At 47.4% G+C, this 16892-nt stretch overlaps 1 protein-coding gene across 3 annotated transcripts in view; it reads left to right on the top strand.

The window, feature by feature from the left end:
• The first annotated feature begins 5618 nt into the window (after positions 1-5618).
• PTGR1 (prostaglandin reductase 1) overlaps positions 5619-16892 on the top strand; it is a 30288-nt gene continuing 19014 nt past the window's right edge. Inside the window, exons 1-2 of one of the 3 annotated variants that reach the window (XM_024105670.3) lie at positions 5664-5756; positions 14409-14454. The gene's annotated coding sequence lies outside the window, so the exon portion shown is untranslated. Of the gene's footprint in view, positions 5757-6747; positions 6984-14408; positions 14455-16892 lie in introns of those variants that run through there. The other 2 variants (XM_005294786.5, XM_065549730.1) reach the window with 2 other exon arrangements.

Raw genomic sequence — 16892 nt, 5'->3', positions numbered from 1 at the left:
AAAAAGGAACCACCATAAATACTGCCTCCTCCCTCATATCAGCCTGTAGGGTAGATGCAGACTCTGCAGGGAGTAAGATGGCTCCTTAATGAGTACCTGCACTGGATATCTGCCACAAGGAGATGCCAGCAACGTAACTTGGCTGCTACCCCCCACCCTCATCCTCTGCCAGGTTCCCAGATATTTACCGATTTCTTCCTTAATATAATATATTAAGGACAAAATATATCTGCTCCCTTGTGGGATATGTGTACCCCATCCTCCCTGAATAACATGGGTGCCAAATAAGATATGTCAAACTGAGAAATCTCCAGCCCCCCTTAATTATGTATGAATTTAACCACCTCCTTAGTCACACACTTCCAGGTTATCTCACCTCACAGAGACTTTGTGGCTCCCTGTTGCACTATCCACTTTGTAACGTGTCAGACCAATTGATTCTAAGTTTTTATTTAACCTGATTAAACATAACAAATAGGATTCATTAACCCTTCTATTTCTTCTTCCAAGAGGGAAAGCCTAATCTTATAAGAGCGCTGTCATGCTGGTGTTCCTGACTGCAGTCTAGCTCTCTGGCCTCCTCTGTGATCCCATTCCCTGTCTCCTCAGGCCTTGTCTACGCTGTGAAAAAACGCCCCCCTGAGCGATGCAAGTTTCAGTGCTGGAAAGTGGCAGTGTAGACAGTGCTGGGAGCTATTCCCCTCGCGAGCTCTCTCCCAGTGCTGGAGCCGCGACTACACAGCCACGTTAAAGCGCTGACAGAAGCCAACTGACCATCCTTCAAATTCAACAAAGTCTGAAACAAGCAGTCTGGATGGAGCTTCTATTCAGGAGTCCAAGCCTCTGTCTCTCTCTGCACACAGCAGCCTATGTTCTTTTTGATCTTCGTTCCTTAAGATATCACATAAAATTCTGCTTAACACTTATTCTGTAGCAGTATCTCATAATATAGTCCCTTCTCCACAGCTGGACTCGCTCAGATGCAGAGAAGTGTCTCTTTGGTTGCTATGCCATATATATGTCTATAAAGTTAAATTTGTGCTAGTGGTTTTGGATTGGTGCCATCACCATAGTATCTGATGTTGGATTTTTATTGGCAAAAATGAAGCCTGTGGCAGTGGTTTTGTTAAGATCTCCTGAAAAGTTGCTCAGGCGGACCATACATTCTATACTGGCTAAGGGGACGAAAAATGAAATTAGACAGTTAGGCGCTAAATGGCTGATCCATCATGAGGAACTTATTTGTGCCACTGCCCATGTATGTGCTTTAAAGAAACAATCCTTATCCTTGACAAATAGCCAGTGCCTTCTCTTTCATTTGGAAATTGTGAGCTACTGTAAACTGATAAAGCTTCGCAAAGACACCAGTCAGGATTGGGACGTGGTTGTGCTGGGCACTGGACAAATACATAGGTGGAGGTGCTCCCTTCTCAAAGCACGTCACTAAAAACAAGTGAGTAACTAGTATGGAAAGTGGAGAGAGTTGATGTGGGTGACAGTAATAGGCTGCAATTAGACAGGACGTGGTGCACAACTTGATGATTCCAAAGTTGTTTAAAACTTCTCTATCAAAGCAAAAACGCTCTGTGCTTCCTTAACAGTTACACCTCCTCTTTCCACACACACCGGAAAAATTGATTGGGCTTGCTGCCTATCTTTGAGTGGTTCTTCCCACCCCTTTCTGTATAGGCTCCCCAGTCTGCCTTCTAACTAGCATCATCAGTTCTGCTTTTTAACAAACTATCCTGAAAACTGAGACAGTGAGTGCCTGCTTCACATGAGTCTGGGATATCACCAGGCTCCCTGGCATTCTGTCACTGTTCAGAGGGTAGATTTGGGTTCCTGCAAGAAATCAGAAAAATCATAGATCAGCTATGCGCTATGCTAGCAGTATGTGACCTTGGGCTCTGAAAGTGCCCCCAAGGCCTGCCCATCACCTGGTCCTCCTGGGGTTAGCTTTCCTCACTCAACAGTCAATCTCCCAACTCCACAAAGCAACTCGGAGCCTTAAACTGACACTCATCATGTCACATAAGACTGTATGGGAGCTGTCCCTGATGCTGCTGGGACTCTGTAGGTGCGGTGAGGTTGAGGATAGGGGCTCAGCCATCTCCAGCTCCATAGAGCTGTGGAATTTTTCACTCATCCTAATGGGAATTGCAACTTGCATAGCTATGTAGGGGTTAAGCAGCTGCTGCATTATACCCCAGAGGTGGTTGTATTTCAGTAGTGGGCGAAGTGGTTTGTATGCGTAGTTTGATTATCTGCTATTTAAGGCTCTAACACACTTCAGAAATTTGAGTAAGATAAGGGTGGATGCTGCCCAAAATGTGTTCGCGTCTGTGCTCTTTATATTTTGGCCTGCTTCTGCAGAGTGAAAGTTGGGAATTTCCTCCAACTGAAGGATATGGACTCCTAATGGGACGAGCTCCTGGAGTGCACCATGTGACTCTCAATGAGATAAGCTCCTGGAGCATAAGAGCAAATGGGCAGAATGGGACTGCCCACTTGACTAGCTGGTTGTTCTCCAAGGAATGCCAGTCCACTCAATGGCAAGTATTTGCACTTGGGATGCTGGGTGGTGGATGTTCAATGCATTCTGTCTCAGATATTACAGGTGGAACTCAGTTTCCTGACTTGCCAGGTGAAAATGGTATGGCACTGATGGGTTTTTGGTGCTGTGTTTGGAGAAGATGTCTAAGTGCTGCTAACTTAGATCCAACTGAAGTGCAAGTTGCCACTGCTGCTAAACTCCATGGAAACATGCTCCACACTGGTGCATAGGTTGAATGCCACCAAATTTGCCAAAGATTTGTGTAGGTGATTGCTGGCAAAGACCAGGTTATCAGACTGCTGTCTTCACTGGGGGTGATGTACTAGCTGTCAGGACTCCAGCAAATGCACAGCAACTCCCAAAGTAGTTCTCAATCATGCTGCTGCAGGGTATAGTGTTGGCACTGAGCATTTCTTGTTGCCTTGGAGGAGACTTAGATGCACGAGGCACCAGTGGAGTTTGTGAAGCTGGAGGCATGTCCCATCAGTTCCAAAACAGCTACTGGTAAGACATCAGGCCCCAGTTATAAGTACCCCATAGCGCTCTGTCCCTAGACCTGCTCCTATGAAAGCATCAATGTTGAGATCTGGATCTCCCTGAGGAGGGTGGGGGCAAATTTTGAACCCTCCCATAATCAGACCTGGATATGTAAGATTTTACCTTCAACTCCAAAGAAGAGTAGGAGCAATCCAGTGGCCATGGAGCTCTGGTACCAGGTGTTGTAAAAGGAGTTGGCAAGTGGGATGGATGAGGCGAAGCAGTAGGGGTGGGTGAAACATTGGGCACTTGCCTGCTGACAGTACCAAGCATCTGATTTGGAGATGTTCTGAAGACTGGTAGCAGTCATCCGTACCAAGGGCTGCTCTGTAGAAGTCAGTGTTGAATGGGGGAATGCTGAGGATGTAGTGGGTACCGGCGCTTGCATTGAAAAAGACAATGCCAGGACATATGGGCAGGAGTGGAGAGTCTGGCACTGAAAGGCAGAGGAGGTCCTTGGCCACTGTGGATACTTCTGGTGTTGTCAGCACAGAGAACTTTGGGTAGATAGCAGCATGCAAGAGAAAAGTCATCTTTGTAGATGGCCCTGGCAATGGAGTCAGCCTCAACAGTACCAAAGTTGGTGCCAGAGTCAGGGTCCCCAAGCACGGCAGTCCGCTGGTCACGCAGATTCGGCGGCATGCCTGCGGGAGGTCCGCTGGCCGCGCCTTCAGTGTCCCCGCCGCCGAATTACCGCCAAAGCCACGGGATTGGCGGACCTCCCGCAGGCATGCCGCCGAAGGCAGCCTGACGGCCACCCTCACAGCAACCGGCAGGCCACCCCCCGTGGCTTGCCGCCCCAGGCACGCACTTGCTGCGCTGGTGCTTGGAGCCGCCCCTGGCCAGAGTCAGTGATTCTAAATGAGTGGCTCTGAAAAAGAGGTGGTGCTAACCCATTGGGGGCCTTAAACAGAGATATTTTTGCCCCCCCCCCAACACATAATAAAAAACGAATAGTGGTGCCCCCTTGAGCTTCTCAGGGCCCTAAGCAATTGCTTACTCTGTTTATGCCTGGCGCCAGCTCTGTCAAGGAAGTATGCATTACCTGGTAGCACCTAACCGGTTCTCTGAACTCAGTACCTGATTTGCTCCTGGAGGATTCTGCTGGAGACTGAGTGATGATGAGACAATTTCATAAACATCTGAGAAACTGGATTTGAGTGTTTCCCCCGCTCCTTACCCCTGTTATTCTTACCCAGTAGACGATCCCAAGCCAACTGATTGGCCAACATTTGTGAAATGTTTCATTTTATTGTTGGGAAATTCAGCCAACTGGCAGCTTCTTTTCATCTATCAGAGAAACTGCAAGGCCAAAGAAATATCTAGGTTGTGTGTGTTTACTGTGAATTACAACATGTATATAGATGGTGAAATGCAGACCTTAGGCACCGGACAAACTGCCTCTGCAGTCTCAATATTGCAAAGTTGGAGCAGCCTTATTGTAAGAAAGCTAAGTGGACGGATTAGAATTAAAAATGTATGGACCGAGATTTTTCAAAAGTGGCCAGTGATTTCGAGTGCCTCAAATTTTGGGTGCCCACCATGACATATAATAAAGGGGCTTGAATTTTAGAGGTGGGTGTTCATCCATTCCAAAAATCAGGGATCCATTTAAGCTGTCTTAGTTTGGGCTTTACCCCAAAATTGAGGTATTCAGCCACTATTCCAGTTGATCAAATTTTTCCTCAGCCTTACAAGGAGAGGGTCTCAAGGCCACATTTGTCCCAAGGTCACATTTGGGCTCCCTTGTCATAAAGTTAATCTACATACTGTAGTATTAACTGCTAAGGAAGTACTACAGGCACCAGAAACTGTCAGATTCCAGCGTGGTTTTTGTTCAGGTCACCTCTTTCAAAACTTCTAATTTTCAGACTGTTATATCCAGGTGGCTGATTTCATCCCTGCTGTAACTCCATTGAATTAGTTGGAGTTACACTAAAGATGAATTTGACCGAGGGTCTTTCCCTGGTTAGGAATGTCCATGTTTTGTTTTGTTTTTGGGTGGGAGTGCACTGGGAGTCACAGTACAATCTTCTACAGTGGTGATCCAGAACACTGCAGTAGACAAAACTGTGTAGGAGGAAATACCTTTGAACTAGTTTAATAACTTTCTATAGTGGGAGAGGACAAACTTCTGGTTTTTGTTATTACTTGCCTTCTGCAACCCTGAAGCTATACGCGTGAGCCAGAGAGTGCCAGGTGCAAATCACTGTTCCCTTCCTTCATTCCAGTTGCATTTTCTTGTTTACCACCTCCTTAGCTATCTTCCCCATCCCAATATCGCTCTTTCATTTAGTCTCTGCAACACCCAAACCCAGCAGTGCTGTACTGTTAACAGGTTTTTCTCTGTAGTACAACCAAATGGATAGCATCTCAGATGTGTTCTAGGTGCAGGAATGATTTTCCATTTTAAAAGGGAGACAGAAGTCAGGAGAATATACAAGTCCTTTTAGAAAGCATTCAGTCTAGGAACTCAGCCTTTCCGCAGCACTGCTAAAGAGCTATTAGTTGTAGTGCTACAGAGATGCAGCAGGTGGCATCAGAGGAAGTGCAGATAATTACAGTGGAGTGAACCCTACTTCCTTGAGCCAGAAGAGTGGTAAAGCAGAACAGAGAGGTCTAACTTCGGTGTTCAAAGAAATTGCATCCGGTAACTGTTGCACAGGTTAGTAACGGGTGATAGGAATGAACAATAGTAACTGGGACTGAGTTGATGATAATTAAAAGGCATCATTATCTAGGCTCTTACACATTTGCAAAGTCAATCCAATTCTGTGTCTTATCTCAAACCAATTCTGAAAGAGAAACTGCTGCTCAAAATAAACAGCATTTTCCAGAAATCTAAGAGTAATAGAAATGTTTCCTTAAATTATAAATTGAAGTGAAAACGTATTTTAGATAGTCCCATGCAGTGTTAGTAAGCCAAACACTGCAACGCCAGACTAGTGCAGGAGAACCAGAGAGTGAAACGGACTATAAAAAAGGGAAGCTAAGTATATTTTCATTGTCTAGACCAGGAGTCAGCAACCTTTCAGAAGTGGTGTGCCAAGTCTTCATTTATTCACTCTAATTTAAGGTTTCACGTGCCAGTAATACATTTTAACGTTTTTAAAAGGTCTCTTTCTATAAGTCTATAATATATAACTAAACTATTGTATGTAAAGTAAATAATGTTTTTAAAATGTTTAAGAAACTTCATTTAAAATTAAATGAAAATGCAGAGCCCCTTGGAACGGTGGCCAGGACCCGGGCAGTGTGAGTGCCACTGAAAATCAGCTCGTGTGCCGTCTTCGGCATGCGTGCCATACGTTGCCTACCCCTGGTCTAGACTGAGCTTAGGGCAGGAAGGAAACATGAGCGGTGAGAAACGTTGTAAGAGCCAAATTCTGACCTTAATTTCACTAGTGTCAATATATTAAAGTTAATGGAATTATTCTGGGTTTATACGAGTGCAAAGAAAGAAGTATATGGCCTCGAAGTTTTAAAAAATTATTTGTTTCATTAATGTAAGAGTTTATTAGTATCACACAGATTATGAAAGTTGTGGTTTGTTTGTTTTTCGTTTGTTTGTTTGTTTTAAATTAGGCTTTAACTTGAGAATGATTTTTCAAAAAATTTACCTGCCAGATTCAAGAAACAATCTGTTACTCCAGCTCAGAACTCCTGAGTGAGACCTGTAGTAACAATCAGTGTAGACATTCCCACTCAGGTTCTGAGACCTGGTGAGGCGGGTGGGTCTCTGGGCCCGGGCTCCCAGCTAGAGCAGGAATGTCTACACTGCTATTTTCAGCTTCTATAGTGCAAGTCCTGCGAGCCCAAGTCAGTTGACCCGGGCTCTGAGACTCGCTGCCACGGGGCGGAGGGGTGTTCAGTGGAGACGTACCCTCCTAAGGTAAGCTTTTTCACAAGCACTCAGCACATTGGGTGCTGCCTATGAAAATATGGCCTTTTATTTTGGTGCCTGAATGGGAGTTGAACTCTTGAAAACCTGGCCTTAAATTAAGTGAATTGGAAGTGGGGAAATGCCAGTAAAGAAACCTGGCGGAAAGTTTTTCAGACTTCCTACAGACTGGGATAAACAAGCAAGTAACCTTTATTTTAAAATTTTGAAAAATGCTTTGATATCAGCCTCTTAAGAATTGGTATTTGTATAAAGCTACTTCAGAGATGGTGGGCAAGATAGAGCCACAGCTTCCTAATAATCTGGGTTAACAACATAAAAGTCGGATTCTGCTCTGTGTAAATCAGTGGGAGTTTTGCTAATGATCTTAGTGGAAGCAAAATCTGACATAGTTATTGGGATCATAGTTAATGTTCTGAAATATGTTGTATTTTTTCTTTATAATTTTATATATGCTGAACCTTTGTCCTGAAATTTTTATTTACTGTGTAGCAACACTAGGAATGCAAGTCTGTCCCACTGTTCTCAACCTTTTCCATAGTACTGGGGACCCCATTCTTCACACCAGGACAGATATGGGGGCCTTTGTCTGTCTAGCTGGGATTCCCCTTCTACTTAATAATATGGGTAGGGTCAGGGCCAATGGGGGGGGGGAGGGGGAGAGGGGAAAGCCAGTACAAATTACCAGGGCCCGGCAGTCCAGAAGGGGGCCCAGGGCCCGGCTTCCCTGCCCTCTTGTTGACCCTGTTTAGCCAGTCCGCCCTTGCTGGGGGGCCCAAAAATTTTTTTTCACCGGGGCCCAAACCCGCTCTCCGCGGCCCTGGGTAGGGTAGTTGCAACTGTCTGCCACCTGTTGGTGACAGTGCTGGGAGATGCAACCCTGAGGTGGAGAACCTATCTTCTATCCAGCCCCTGGAGAGACATACTCTGAGCAAGCCAGTGCCGGTCAGTGACCTATTTAGCAACGGCAGAGCTGCATTCAGCCAGGAAAATCCTTATGCATTCTCTGTGCTCAGACACGCAGTTCAGATCTTTGTCATTTGAAAGCCAATGACCCCAGAGCTGCCAGTATTGAGTGCTCATTTCCTCACAAAAAATAGCCAAGAGGCATGCATTAAAAAAATCCAGAACTTTTACAGCCTCATCAAGTCCTCTTTTCAGCTCCACTGGAATCCTGTGGGAGTTGCTTCCCAGGGAGTTGAACAATGTGCCCAAATGGCTTGGGGTGCAATAGATTGGATTCTGTTCACTGTCTTTTTCTGTGGTAGCTTGGGCACCATCAGTGCAAATACTAACACAGCAACGCCAATCCAACCTGGCTGCAAGCAGGGCCGGTGCAAGGAAGTTTCGCGCCCTAGGCGAAACTTCCACCTTGCGCCCCCCATCCCACGGCAGCTCCCCCCCCCCGCGGCAGCTCCCCACCCCAGCTCACCTCTGCTTCGCCTCCTCCCCGAGCACGCCGCCCCCACTCTAATTCTCCTCCCCTCTCAGGCTTGTGGCGCCAGACAGCGGATTGGTGCTGCAAGTCTGGGAGGCAGGAGAAGTGGAGCGGCGACCGCACGCTCGGGGAGGGGTTGTAGGAATGCTGTAAAAAAAATTGGGTGCACTGCTTTTTGGTGCCCCCAAATCTTGGCGCCCTAGGCAACCGCCTAGTTTGCCTAAATGGTAGCACCGGCCCTGGCTGCAAGAATTGATTGGTGGAAAGCTTCAAAGATTTCCCACCTCCGCCCTGTAGCGCGCCCTGAGTGGACAGCAATACAGGGAGTCCTCATATATGGATCCTTCCTACCTGTATTGAACTCATGTGGGGCAGAAGACACATCTCTAGTTTCACCCGGTTGTGTTGAGAAATTGTGGCTCTCCTGAACAGGTGCTGCTGACCACTGGAAGCCATATTGTGAATTCATCAGCTGACTATGTCATGGGAGAGAGGAACTGCTTGGCTTGACTGGCAGATCCCAACATAACATTAACAACAGCTAAGAGAGACGATGTAATTGTTGTTTCCACAATTATACAAGACTTGGAAGCTTTTAGTATTCACTGCGAACCCAAGTCTGATGCATGCAGGTTTTCATGCCATTTAATAAAACAGGCTTCTGATTTTGTCAACCCATGCATTGTTGCTCAAGGAATATCATGGGTTTCTTTAGTAAATGTAAGGGACTGTTGGCCTCTTACTAAAACTCAGTGGGTTTTTTTTGGTTGGCTAGCTCCCAGTAACAAAAGAAAGGGGAAGGGTCGATGGGAAATCAGGACCCTGAGACTGAGAGTCCCCAGGGACAATGGGGAGAGGCCAATGCTCCAGGTTAGCCTGATTGGCAGGGCGGGCAGGCTAATGAGGGAGTCAGGAGGGCAGGGAGGGCCCGTCCTCCCTGTGAGCTGGAATTGCCTGCCTGGGTCAGACAGAGTGGGGCCGAGCTAAGGAGAGAGTAGGGGCCCGAGCTGAGCTGGGGAGCAGAGTCGTGCCAACCAGAGACGCAGCCCAGATCTGTGCTGGGAGGAGAACTGCAACAACCAGAGTCGGAGGGCCAGAAAAGCAGCCCAGGTGGCTGGAGGCAGAGCAGCAGCAGTGCTGAGGCAGAGTGGAGCTGGACCAGTCCAGAGCCAGGTGCGGTGAGCAGCTGGGGAGAGTGAGAGGGACTCTGGGCAGCAGGCCCGGTACAGGAACACGCCCCCCCAGCCAAGACAACTTGCAAGCCAGACTTGGAGGGAGATCGTAATCCTGACAAGGTGGGGGTGATGCTGGGAAGAAGGGTCCTGCCACCCTAGAGATCAGGGCGTGTGGCCACCGCCAGAGCAAGTGTCCGACCCGCAGCATCCCTGCAGCACAACCAGGGCCTGAGAAGGTGCCTGGAACTTGTGAGGAACAGACTGTGAACTGCCCTTACAGTACAGAGATACTGATTGTGATGTCCCTGTGCCACAGAGCAGGATGATGTGTTTTTCTTTAACCGTTCTCATTTTTTAAAAAATTGATTGCTGTTTAATAAACTGTATTTGCTTTGAACTGTACGGAATGATCAGTGGGTCAGGGAAGCATCCAGTGCAGAGAGAGCACCCCGGATGGGGACACCCTAGTCCCTGTCCTACATGACAGCAAGGTTGGGGGTCAAGCCCCCCAGGAATCCTAGGCCCAGCCTTGTCGGGGTTATGAGGATTCTGCCACAAGGAGAGTGGAAGGGGAGCCCTGGAGGTCAGGCAGGCATCTGGGTAAAAGAAGTGGGAGTGAGGACTCAGATCCTTTCGCTAGCTCACCAGGGTAGCGTATAAGCCAGGAAAGTTCCCCACAATAGCGGGCCTATTGCCCTGCTTACATAAAGATGATCGCTTCCTCTCCACATGCCTCAGTGTTCCCTCCTTTTGATGGTCATAAGTAAGGCTCCGTGTTAGTCACGGAAAGTCACGGATTCCGTGATTTTCTGTGACCTCCGTGACTTCTGCAGTGGCTGGTGTGCCTGGCCTGGGGGCCGTCTGAGCAGTTTGGGCATTCCCCAGGCCCGGTGCACTGGCTGCTGCTGGGGCAGTCACAGGCCACCGCCTCCCAGCAGCAGGAGTTTGAGGGGGGAGGGGAGGGGCTCAGGACTGGGGATTGAGGTGCGGGTTGGTGCTTCCCTGGGGGGGCTTCCCTCCCTTAGCCAATGGGAGCTGCAGAACCGGGACTTGGAGTGGAGCGGAGGCAGCATGTGGAGCTCAGGAGGTGCCAGGGAGGGAACCTGCCCCAGCCCCGCCAACCCTCCACCCACCACCCACGGCACTCCCAGGCCGCGCTCCCGCTGAGCACCTGCGGTGCCCCCCCGGGCTGTGTCTCCTCCCCAAGCACCCACGGTGCCCCCTGGGCCATCCCCCAAGTTCCCCCCCCCCCAAGTTTTAGTCAGGGGTACATAGTAAAAGTCATGGACAGGTCACGGGCCATGAATTTTTATTTACTGCCCGTGACTTTTACTAAAAATACCTGTGACTAAAACGTAACCTTAGTCATAAGGAAACCTCAGAATCCTTTGCTGGCTGCTATGAAAACTCCTTTGAAATATCACTGTAGCTGAGAAGCAAAGCATGCTTGGGTCTGGTTCCCCAAGTGAGGAAAGTCAGCCTGCAAGAGGCAGATCCATAAAGGAGGGGAAAATGGTAAGAAAGGGAGGCAGGGCCAGATTAAGATATTCTGAGGCCCTAAACTATGTCAAGTGTAAGAGGCCCCATACCATTAAAAAAATCAATTTATTATTTTCACAGAAAGGACAGTGAATATATAAACACAAAAGCTTTATATTTGCATATATAGAAAGATGAAGTTTTAAAAATAGAAAAATAATTTTCATTTGCAGCAGCCCTCTCGGTAACGATGACTTCATGACAAATAAATTTTAGACAAATTCTTTGAACTGCGTATGTATGGAACCCTTCTGCCCGTCAGAGTTAGCAGCAACAAGGGCCAGGTTCAGTATCTAGGGGTTCCGTTTCAATAACACAATGCAAAACCGGCTCGAGCCCCCACCCAGTGACCTGGGACAATTACATACCACCTCCCTGGGCCCCTCTATGAGGCAATACTTCCCCTCTCGCAAGCCCAGAGTATAAACATAGCAAAAGCCTTTTAATAAAGGAGGGAAATAATGCAGCATTATGCTGGGGAAACCACCACAAACAAGATTCATAACACAAACCATGAGCAACAGAAGACCCATCCCCAAGTAGATTGGGCCACATCCCTTCCCTTTGGTTTTTGAGTCCAGCAACCCAATAGTCACCCCACCCACAGTTTCTGCCCTTGGTCAGTGCAGCCCCAGAGTTCAGAAGTTCATCTGCAGAGTTTACCTACCAGCCAGGGTGGAGGTATGGGGTCACCTTACATGCTCCACTGCTTGGGTTGACAACCAATTGCCATGCCTTTCCATGGGGTTCTACAACCAACCAGACACAGATACCTATCCCCAACCTCTTTCAATTCACTGGGCTTTGGAACCCATGTCCCTTGCTTAGCGAGTGCTGCTTAGTTGAGGGCGAGTTCTTCAGTCATAAAATGCCAAGTACAGTTCTACTGTCCTTGCTTCACATCACCAGGATAACAACACTTTATTACTCCTGCCCCAATAACAAAGAGACTGGGGATCCCACAGCAGCTAAAGTGACCATTTGGGCAAGCAGTCCCATCATGCTAGGCAGGGTGGGTGTGCCCATGCAAACGAGATCAGCCCCTGAAGTCCTTTTCCACAGCTCACCACCAGATGTCAGGGGAGAGCTCATTCTGACTCTGCTTACATCCTCCCCTCAGCTGAGAATTTGTCATCCCGACAAATCACACTCCCTATTATACCAACTCATTGGTTCCCTCCAAAGGGCCTCGGGAAGCCCACTATGGCTTCAACAAGCCTGTGTGCTAAACTTATTGGTTCCTCACTAGTCACCCCTGGTGCATCATAAGTTAACCATTTTACGGGTCTTATTATGCTGTCCCATCTATTGAGAATCTCTGTTGCAGGGGTAAGGGAGACATCTTCTTGAGCGACGGATGGAGAGGTTTCCGTTGAGGGTCCCTTGGCTACTGGCATAGTCCCCTGCACCTCTGGTTCTAACAGTGGAAGGCCCAAGGTGCCCAGGGCACCCTCACCTGTATGTCTCCACTGTCCAATAACCTGAGTGTGTCATCACAAGGGGGGTCCCATCGGCGGCACAGGGGTGCCAGTAATGGGCCTAAATACTTCCACCATGGAGTTTAGGGCTGAGGAGGGGGAGCTCTCTCTTGGTTCAGCTGTTCGAGACTGAAATCTTGTCTCCATTCCAGGATACAGAGCCAGCCCCCAATACCCTCTCCTGCACCCCAAGCCCCTACCCCAGCCCTGAGCCCTCTCCCAGAGCCAGCACCCCTCACCCCCTCCTGCGCCCCAAGCCCCTGCCCCAGCCCTGAGCCCCATCCCAGAGCCAGCCCCCCATGCCCCATCCTGCACCCCAAGCAATATTACCAATAACGGTAATATTACCATATCAACCAACAAAGAACTCAGAAGGTTCAACCATCTGTTTCGGGTTGATGTGCCTCTCACATTGAAGGTTTTTTGCCAAAGTGGTCCCCTCTTCAAAAATAGTGAAGAGCACTGCCCTAAGCTGTAGTTTAGTTAGCTTATACCTTCATCCGGCACTGAAGGGAGGGTGGTCCCAACTGCCCTGCTGCCTGGAACAGAGCAGGGGCACATAAACTGTAATCCAATTCCTTTCCCTTTGAGGGGAGAGCTGGAAAGTAAGGCATCTGCATACAGATCCCATTAGGACAGGGAGAAGAAGCAAAATGCCAGGCTCCTGGCTGCAACAAATTGGAGAATTCTGTGGCTTGTTGGAAAAATGACACATTCCATGCCACAGAATTAGAGTCCACTGGGCTTTGGCTGTGACTAATGGAGCAGTCATACATCTTACAGCTATTGTTTCTGGCTGGCTGTGGATTTTAGCCAGGGCATCATTCCCATTCTAAAGCAGTTGACTCTTGGCTTATGGTTTTGAAGTTTTCTCCATGAACCAAAGGGCTAGAAACGTAATTTAAAAAAATATAGATCTGGTAATTAAAGCCCCCTGAAACCTATTGGTGACCCTTGGAGGTCATGACCCTCAGATTGAAAACTACTGGTCTATCCTGTCAATCACCAATCTCCTGAAATAGTCTGGGCTATAAGATACCCATAGTCTTACAATTTAGTTTTGTATATGTCCAGACATCATAGATTTTAATGGGCTTTTTAGTACTGTAGAGTTGCTCACCTTTCCAAAATTCATGGGAGGTTCTCAGTTTTCTCAGGTTCTCACTGGCCTTGTCCTCCATCCTGTGAGTCTACACTGTCGGGCAGGTAGACTATTGAATTTTGACCTTGCAACATCATGATTTTAGGTTGTAGTGCAGCACTGACACATGATGACTTCGCATTTCTGCACTGTGATATCCTGTCAGCTTGTGATAACAGTGCTGAAGGAACTGAGAATGCAGTGTCATTGTTCTATAACGCATTGTCATGACAGTTTAGCAATTCCAATTTCATGATGCAGTGCCAGGAATTTGTCCTGCAAATAATTTCATTATTAATACTTGGCACTTATATCGCACATTTTCCCCCATAGATCTGAAAGTGCTTTATGAAGGTAGGAAAGCATTATTATCCCCCTATTACCAATGGGGGATATGACATGCAGATAGGCTTCAGTGGGACTTACGGTTGCTCAAAATATCAATCCTTAAGTGACATAACCAAGCTCACTTATCAAATCATTGACAGAGCCAGGAGTAGATCCCATAATGTCTGATACTGTCCAGTCCCCTGATGTCACCTCCAGACTATAAACTGTACAGTCTAGTATTTATAAAGTCCTTCAGGTTCTTTCATTGACGGGTGCTTCAAAAATGTTAAATATTGTTGTTATTATTATTTTTAGAGTGTCAAACAACTGCGTAGACCTGGTAAGGAAGAGAGGTAACAGGGTAAGATATTGTTTCTCTGAATAATTTCTCTAGTTTTTTAACTCTGGGCATCTGCCCACAACACAAAACCACCCCTGAATTATTGCACAGTGACTATATTGTGCTCAGGAATAAACATTTTCATTTTAGTCATGCACATCTGAAAGCTTCTAAGCTGTTTCAGAGAGAATATGAACAAAATAGACCTTGGTCTAACACACACGGCAGTACGGCCAAATGAACTGAGATTGGCAGCAAAACCAAACTAGAGTCTGACTCAAAATTTACAATAAATCAAGAATCCAGGGAGAAACAGTATTAACTGACAAAGGAATTAAACAAAGCTGCACTCTGACATGAAACCTTAGATCAGCTCAGCTATGTTAAGGCAGAATAACTTCCCAAATGCCTGGCATGTGGGACAGTCAAATGTGCTGATCTGTTGAGACAATTGACATAAAAGCAAACTTGGTCCCTTAAAACTTTGCTTTACAGTGTGATTTAGATGCAATCAGGATACACGTTGCTTTTGGGTATGTGTTGGAGATGGAAGCAAAAACCTTATGGAGTGTTGGAATATGTTATCAATAGCACTGCAGGCAATATGTAGGTGGAAAGGAATGTACAAGTCTTTCCCCTTCTTATTTCCATTCTTGTAAGATTTTTGGTGGATGGGGTATGTCCAGCCTTAATAGCCATTAAACGAAATGTTGCTAATTGTATATCTGTTGTGCAATCTTACAGAAATATCTATAAAGCTATTCAGTAGAGAATTCTAATTATTATATATGTTTAAAGAGAGCTCCTTTAGTTTAACAATAAAGCAATATAAGGCAGCATGTCATACTCAGTGTTCTGTGAACCTCAGGCAAAACCAAGGGCTTCAAATGCATCTGTGAACTGCAGACATGGAGTGCAGTGATTGAGTGGTTTTATTCCCCGTCTAAAGTGGACATAATAATCTGGACACAGAGTTACAGACACGCTTAAGGAATCAGCTCATAGGTGAGCTGAAGTGTTTTTAAAAGAAATTGACACAGCAAATGATCTCGAGGATTGTGCGTTATATTAAACATACGATTTGTATGAAGTGCAGGGGGTAAGTCAGGACCCAGTTTGGCCAATGATGTTTTTTCATGCTGACTGGATTTTAAAAAATCACCAAGTGAAATGAGTCTTGTTTCCTTAGGTTCTATTTGTACAATAACTCTTTAAGACATATTGGTGCAGCTGTGAGGGCTGACATTTTTGTATTTACAGATCAGGTGTATATCAGAGTGGGAGAGTCAGTTCCTGCTCTTTTATTTGTGTTCAGAGTGCCTATTGCCACAGATAACAATACCATCTGGCTTTTCCTCTAATCCTGATCATGCAATAATTGATTATGGGGAGCTGTTTTTAAGGTGGCTCTGTTAATAACCTTAAATGCATAGGGGCTGTATGGGAAAGACAGAACCTGAAGTGAAAGGTGTAATGTTCTTGCTGGGATTTAGGGTGTCTAAAGCAGGTACAGACAAACAGTGAATGGGAATTCATGGTGTCATATAGGTTTATCCCCTTGTCACGGACTCACAGATCGTGCCCACTCTTGGCCCCGTGCAGTCCATGGGGGGGGGTGCCCCTTTCAGTGCGACAGCCCTTCTTGGGGGTCCACTCTCTCTCGGGGTCAGGCCCCACCACCTCCTGGAGCCACACCTCTCTGAGCCTTAGCACGTCTGTCTCTCGCCGTGGGCCCCCTCAGGGAGTCCACTCGCTCTGGACCCCCCGGGCCTCCACCCCCGAAGGGGTTGATGCAACCCTATTCTCTAGACCAGAGTGACACTCAGCCAGCGTAAAACAGGAGGGTTTATTGAGAGTTGAACACAGCACAGGAAACTCTCAGGGCCTCAGGCCTGGCCTCCCTCAACCCAGCACATCCCAGTCTCTCTGCATCCAGGTAGGCTCTGCCTGCTCTCCCTCTCCAGCCCAGAGCCCCGCTGCTTCCCAGCTCAGCATCTGAGATCCCCGGCCCCAAGCCCTGCCTCTGTCCATTGTCTTCTCTCCAGGTAAACAGGGTCGTAAACTGGGGCCTCCTCTCCTTGCTTCTGTCCTCTGGCGGGAACTGGCTGGTTAGGTCACTGGGTCCTCACTCTGTAGCCCATTATTCTCCCACTGGCCAGAACCGGCTGCAATTCCTGAGCTGGGTCTCCGGGTCGGGGTCTCAGGTCACCGGTCGCTGGGGTATCTATCCTCCAGGCCATTGGCTGGGGTCCCAAGTTCCCTCTCCGGTCCTCTGTAACAACAAACTCCCTCTCCCCTCACCTTGTTAAACCAGTAACACCCAGGGAAACTGAGTCCCACCCCCTCCGCATGCAAACCATTGAAACCCCACCGAAAACAAGAAAAAACAAGACAATCCCCCACTTCGTCACACCTCTTTACTGCATGTAAGGAGCTTGCTTCTAATCTTTGACACAGTG

The sequence above is a fragment of the Chrysemys picta genome, chromosome 6 (genome assembly GCF_011386835.1).
Source record: "Chrysemys picta bellii isolate R12L10 chromosome 6, ASM1138683v2, whole genome shotgun sequence".
Lineage (NCBI taxonomy): Eukaryota > Metazoa > Chordata > Testudines > Emydidae > Chrysemys > Chrysemys picta.
Note: the sequence above shows the minus strand (reverse complement) of the source record. Positions and strands in the feature narration are given on the sequence as shown.